At 30.5% G+C, this 7,526-nt stretch overlaps 1 long non-coding RNA gene across 2 annotated transcripts in view; it reads right to left on the bottom strand.

Annotated features, from left to right (window-relative positions):
* Positions 1 to 6,040: 6,040 nt before the first annotated feature.
* The window catches only part of LOC106474495, a 31,479-nt gene continuing 29,993 nt past the window's right edge, over positions 6,041 to 7,526 (bottom strand). For both annotated transcript variants that reach the window (XR_002613972.1, XR_001291748.2), the window contains exon 8: positions 6,041 to 6,756. This is a non-coding gene — a long non-coding RNA (uncharacterized LOC106474495). The remainder of the gene's footprint in view (positions 6,757 to 7,526) is intronic.

Here is a 7,526-nt window from a genome sequence, read left to right as displayed (position 1 = left end):
CATGTTTCCATGTTATAATTTGTGTTCATTCTAGAATCAAAGAGGCATAATCTATATTTATTTCCTAATTTTTTATGGTGGTTGCGAGATCAGTCAAATCTACCAAACGACACACACACACATGTGGCACCCCTGGTGATAAAACTTGATACTATGACCTTGTCATCCTTGATGACGAAACACATGTAGCGCCCTTTGATGCCAAAAATATTAATTATGATCAAGTCATCTTTGATGACACGCACACATATGTGGCGACATCTGGTGGCAAAATATGAACTATGACTTCATTATCTTCAGTGACTCCGCCGCTTCTCTCCCCCTGCCATTGGCTTTACCCTCCTATCCCCAACCGTGGCGGCATCCTTTTGTCATGAAAGTGAGGGGCTTACTACTCTGGTGCCATCTCAAATAAGATAAACTGACTGGATGTATTCGTAATTTTAATGTATTTTGTAGACTGAATGTTTTATGATTCTATTTCACTGATAGAAACGAAACATTGTGCCCCCAAAAATCTACTCTCCCACCATTAGCTGTTTTTGAAAACTTGATATATATTCGATAATTGAGTGGGTACCTCTTAAAATATATTATTAAAACATAAGATTTATCGTGGAACATTAAGAAGAATACCAATTTGCTTCAATTCATAAACTATTACAGAAATAGCGTATACCCCGTTGATTACCATATTATAATCAGAGATGGGTTCAGCAACAAGATTATTACTCATTGTATAATAATTATGTTTGAAAAACTAAACATGCTATAAATATCTTAAGAGTGCAAAAACTGCTAAAACCTTTGATGAAATCATTCACTTTATACATGAAACATATCGGAAAACCCAGCTGTAATATTGATGATATTTTGATTTATATATTTGGTATGACTCATGATAAAATCATGAACCCTCAAGTATTTCGGTGCATGAGTAATTTAAAAAGATATGTTTAAAAAGCCCGTGGACTCCATCGGAAAATCTGTGGTCAAAAACTCAAAATATTTCGTGAACACGATTAAACACTTGTCGATTACAGATTCGTATATTTTAACCAGGTTGGATGTCCTGTCGTTATTTACAATCTCAACAGTCTGCATTTAATTTGAAACAGACATAACTTTGCTATGAAGAACCAACACAAGTTTCTGTTCAATACTTGAATCCTGTCTGTCGAATTCTTATTCTGTTTGAAATGATGATGTTTACTAAATGACTGGAAAACTTTGCATCATCATCTGCTTCCTATAAACATTTTATATGGTTCTGTTATGCAAACGACACTCTTTTATTTGGTGTTATGAAAGAGAAATTCTGAAAAACAATTTATGGAACACCTTAGCACTCAGTGTTCATCGATTCAGTTCAACTTACAGATAGAAGATAGTGGGTAACAATAATTTCTTGACACAGTCTTAATCAGAGATGGACATTGTATTTTAATAAAGACCTACAGAAAACTTTCAAGAAAAAGCCAATATATTAACTATCAATCCTGTGACCCACCAGGTATTAAACAAAGAATCATAAACACTTTAAAAATAAGTGTGTTAGAAATATATGCATTCTGAACAGAAAAATATAAAACTATGCGTTATCCGTTAAAAATGATCGATCGCCAATTGACAAAAGACATGTTTAAGTAGCGTCAAAATGTAACCACTGGGCCAAAACATCGAAAAACTATCAATAGATGTTCTTCATTATTTGGCCACCTAAAATGTCATCAAAACTGACACAAAAAATAGTTTTAAAATATTTTCAGACTAAACCGCAGATTCAGAGATAAATTAACAGAGAATATATATTCGATAACACACTACGAATGATGAAGTATTATTAATGGTATAAAATGCGGCTGCGGAAAGTAATATGCCAGCAAAACAAAAAACACCATTAAAAGTAGGCCTACGTTTTCTGGATCAAGAAACCTCTACATCCTTTGAAACTCGGGCTTTTTTTCTGCTAGTAAACGCATGATATTGTGTAAAGAAGAAACTTAATGGAAAAATGGCCACATTTTAGAGAAAAAGGCACCATCTCAGCAGTATGTATTAAATTTGAAGCAGACACGATTGTGCCATACAGAACCAACACAAGTTTCTGTGAGAAACAAAGGAAGCATTACACATCAAAATGACAAACTGTGACCAACATTTGTGTGATCCATTGCTGAAAGGCATGTCATCATCTTTTCTCCATTGGCAATGCATCATAAAAACGTAATATCAAATATTTTACTATTATTTGCAGTCCTTTTTTTAGTGAGTGAAAATTTTTAATTTGTGTAGGAAATAATTGTTTCCAGTTTTTTTTAATATTCTTAAATATCTTTTCTCTTGTTTGTTGGATTTCCACCCTATCTGATGCTTTCTGGTATTAACAAAAGGCGTAGTCGGTAGTGGCGTGCAGAGCACAGTATGCGATTGAGATGCTGTTGTGTTTCTTCTAATTGGAAACTAGTAATATAAAGCCATAAAACAAAGATTTGTGAAAAAGTATTATCTATTCCTTAGTTTTAGGAAGCCATAAAACAGAGATTTGTGAAAAAGTATTATCTGTCTTATTATGATGTAATGTCACACAAAGTACAAATCAAGACATCACGCTTTGTGAATAAAATACCATGATAGTTGATATATTGTAAAGGAGTAACATAAATAGCATTTCGGCCGTGACTTTGTGTTTTCCAATGCCAACCGACCAGATGAAACCTGGTATGTAGCAAAAAAAAAACCTTGTCGATAGTGGTTAGAAATCCCAGTACAGGGCCAAAAAAGAAAGATCTGTTAAAAACATATTAACAGGCTTATTGTGATGAAACGTCACACAAACTACCAATAAAGATTGAATTGTTTGAGAAATTCAATTACAATGCAGAAAAAGAAAGTATACATCTGGAAAAATGAAAAAAGAAGACGCGTGGGATGTGAATGACGCAAGAACAGTCGTATAACACCGCCTCAAAGCATACAAGAGAATATAGTGTTCAGTATTCAACACTATTATTGGATTAATTAAGAGGAATACGAAAAACAAAACACTTGCAGCATAGCATGCTTTTTTTATGAATATCAGACCTTTAAAATAAAATAACCTGATAATTGTACATATTTGAACATATGAGCTATATTTCTTTCATGTTTTTTTATCATTTCATTCACAAGCGTTTGATAATAATTTCAATATATCTAAGATTGTAGTCTGTTAATCTGTAAAATGAAACAGCTGACGACATTTCTAAAAGTATTATCGAATGCTTGTGCAAGAAATATTAAAACAATGTGTAAAAGTTGTCTTCTAATTGGAAACTAGTAATATAAAGCCATAAAACAAAGATTTGTGAAAAAGTATTATCTATTCCTTAGTTTTAGGAAGCCATAAAACAGAGATTTGTGAAAAAGTATTATCTGTCTTATTATGATGTAATGTCACACAAAGTACAAATCAAGACATCACGCTTTGTGAATAAAATACCATGATAGTTGATATATTGTAAAGGAGTAACATAAATAGCACGTGTATTTCATTATCACTTCATGAGCCTATATCAGTAGTTGATTTTGATGGCACTGAAATATTTTAGAAATTACAAAATGTATGGCAGTGTAATATAATTACATGTAAAACTTATATATTAATGTGTAAATTAAACCGAGCCGATAAGGATAAGCACAGATGTCTTTGTTTCTATATATAAGACGTATGACATTATATTAGGATAACACACAATCACGTAGAAATGACTATCAAAGCACAAAATCGAAATTTGTAAATGTACTTCAGGCTAAATTCTGTAAAATAAAAAAAAAGATTTCTTAAATTATTTTTCAAGGATTAAGACAATATTATAAAGCGTTTTAAAATAAAATGTAAATCAAATTAGAATTCAATTTTTCGTAACATTACAATCAAGGAATTCAATCTAGTTTCTGAGACTCTATAGTGTATTTCATTTAAAAGATAAGTATTTTGGACGTTTTTCAAAATGCAAGTTGGTGATCTTGAATGAGAATTAAATACCGTTCCACGTAATGACTGAACAGATATTTCAATTGGGTTTTAAACCAATATATTTGTTGAGTTGCACAAAGAGAAGTGTTCAAACCATGTCAAAGCTCGATTTTCACGTGTAACAAAAGTTAACTAAGTGAACTAATTTAAGATCTAGAGCCATTATCACATGAAAAACACACAAAAAACAGCAACACACAAACAAACAAAAAATTTGAACATACTGGTGTTATTTAATGTTTATAGCACCAGCACAAAATATGAAAATTCAGATCCATCAAAATACTTCTAAAACACATTTAAGAAAAAAATAAATACATAAATTTATACACAATATTTGGCATAAATTGCACGAATTACAAACTTTTTATTTGAAAACATATCGTAAATACTTTACTATTTTTAAACACCAATTATGAAAATATATCTCTTAATTAATGATGGCATAAATTTACTAAATTTTGTAATATTCCAGGTAAAATATCATAATTGAAAAAAAACCATGAATACCAACATGTTCCCATGGACGTTTCTACACAACCGTGTAACAAAAGTCAAGTCATTCATAATATTTGTAATAACCTTTGTAATTGCTTGAATTTGATTTATTGAATTGTTATGTTAGATTTTTTAAAAAAAAGCAAATTTTAACTATAACTTCATTTACAAAAATATATTAGCATGTTCATGTACAAATATTATGATTCCTTCCATGACATACTTTTGCCTGTTAATATAATAAATTCCAACAGACTTAACACAAACAAGTGGTCTTCCTCTACCTAATACATCCAGACTATCTCAGCTATATATTTTTATTATCAGAATATGAATATTATGTTGCTTACCATTCATCACAGCAATGAGATAATATATATTGCAGAGCGAGGGTTAACAACACATAAAAATACTATAACAATTTACTTAGTGTTGTTCTAAAGAGTTTGTATGAAATACAGAACCAGTTTGGCACTACAGGTAACATTATAACTAATTTTAAAATATTTTCAGGATTTTTCATTTTAATCGTTTTCAGTAGCTTTTAATAATCAAAGTAAATATTACTTTGTTAACTAAAGTTAAATATGACTTCCCAAGTAATAAATGTTTATTTCACTGAATGAAACTATACATCACAACATTTTTTCCGAAAATTTATATACCAGTTACGGAATTAAATTTCAACTTTCCAAAAAAATGTCTCTATAGTTCCACATTTATTTGACTGAAGTTATGACTCAGAAAAGTGATTTTTAAGAAGCCACTTTCAATTCGCTGGTCTTCAACATTATGTATACTCATCTAATTGCACTGGAGTAGCTTTTCCAAAGGTTTGATATTCACCTAACCGAATTTTAACAACCTTAGTAGTTTTATATTGATCTAACTACTGGAGTGCATGACTTCTTCACCGATTAATTTTATAAATCATCAAAATTACAGTACCGGTGCAAAGCAAAACTTAAGATATTATTGATTTAACTAAATAGGTGTACTTTCATAACAATTGGTATTTTATTATGTATCCATTAGTCGTTTTGATATTTGGAATGGTTGAAAATGTGAAGATACTTTAGTTATAAAACAATTTATTTTATGGAGCTAATGGTATTGTCACTGGGTTACTACTTTTGTATTAAGAGGGTGAATCGTAATCCTTTTGATATTACTAGATTACACAGACCTGCGATGGTTTTATTGTCTTGAAATTTTTACATGTTCTATAGTAATTCTTGAATCCGAAAATGATATTCATTTTTCTTCATCACGTACAGATTTTTCACAAAACGCCATAACGCAATACATAAAAGAAAGACCACAACATGTAGTTTTGAGACTAAAAGACGCATGTTTCACAAAAAATCAGGATGTATGAGGATGCATATTCGTTTGATATTAATGTTCTTCCCTTGTCTTCAGTTTGTTTGTATTTTTTGTTAACAAACATAACAATTGTGGTTCATTGTGGTAAACGAAATAATAATTTGATCTAAGTAAGAGTTATTTTCTTCTTCCCAATTTGTAAGAAATCCTTACGTGATAGAAAAAAAATATTAGTTTCGAAATCTGCGTAGCTGAATTATGTGAATTAAGATTAAAACAACTTTTATAAAGCTTAAATTCGCGGGCCTGTGTTATCAAGGAAAAAACTGATTTAAACACAGAAATTAGATAAAATGTGATTAAAAAAAACATTGATATCTGACATCTCAAGATAACTATGGGGCTAATATATTTAAATATATATAAAAACTGACATCAACTTTTTATACCAAGAATTTTACGTGTCTACTCCTGCTTGCGATATCTTAAATTTTTCATATATTCTCATGATGATATTTCCTGAGCAAAATAGTTGAAGCTAATTCCAGTTTAAAAATTGTACAATCCTTGTTTATGACATTCAGGTATTATACAAACAACAGAGTTGTATATAAGTAGGTATTACTCTCAAAGCAAACTGTGTTTTGATTACACATATCCACACATAAGTACATACATACCGTGACAGTTCGTGAATAGCTACAAATATTTCTAAATATTATAGGTCTCCTGTTAAGTCTTGAAATCAAAATGTTTTGGTGAGATGTTGCTACTCACTTGCTCTGGAATTATTTATCATTGCTTGTATTCTATCATAGTGCTTCATCTGCACCATTATAAACGTAACCATTTTCATCATCTGAGCTGTGAAGTGGCTGCTTTTCTGGGGGACGCTTTCTGTCAAAGAAACCCACCTACGAAAACAAGACATATATTTTACTTCTTTAACAAATGGTTTTCTTCAGGACACAAACATTGTTATACATAACAAAATTATGGATAAATTAATTATATTTGTTATAAGACATTAGTGGTGGGCATATTATATTTGTTAAAAGACATTAGTGGTGGGCCTATTATATTTGTTATAAGACATTAGTGGTGGGCCTATTATATTTGTTAGCAATACATTCTTTATTCAGACCCTTAGGTTTTTCACAAAGGAAAAATGTGTATAACAGTATTTCAAACACACTTTGTCCGCCATATCTATTACCGATCCCGTGTTTCGTTCAAGCCAGAGCTCATCAGGCCGGCTAGTATACAAAAAGACAGTAGTGGTCGGAACACTATTCATATAAACCATTTCTTACAACAACAACTTATTATGATGAATAATAGGTCTAATACGTATGTCTTATGACAAGTATAATTAATTATAATCATACTTCGCCAGGTTAGAAAAGGCGTTCACAACATAAAAATCATGGTTCTTATTTGTTTCCTGTCTTTCTGAAAGTATTATGTTTTGAACTTAATGAAACCGGACAAGTATGGTGTTTCTAAAGAAAGATTTTTAAATTTGTTACTTACATTGATATTGTTTATAAATGAAATAAAAAAAATTTTCTTACAAAAGAATGACCAATTGTTAAATACGCTATCAAATCTCCTGCAATGAGCGTTTTCATGTACGATGTTCAAAACTCAAAAAGCAAGTTTTTCTTACTAAACAAGGATATAC

The sequence above is a fragment of the Limulus polyphemus genome, unplaced genomic scaffold, assembly GCF_000517525.1.
Source record: "Limulus polyphemus unplaced genomic scaffold, Limulus_polyphemus-2.1.2 Scaffold7293, whole genome shotgun sequence".
In the NCBI taxonomy this organism is placed as follows: Eukaryota; Metazoa; Arthropoda; class Merostomata; order Xiphosura; family Limulidae; genus Limulus; species Limulus polyphemus.
This window is presented reverse-complemented; position numbering and strand designations above follow the sequence as displayed.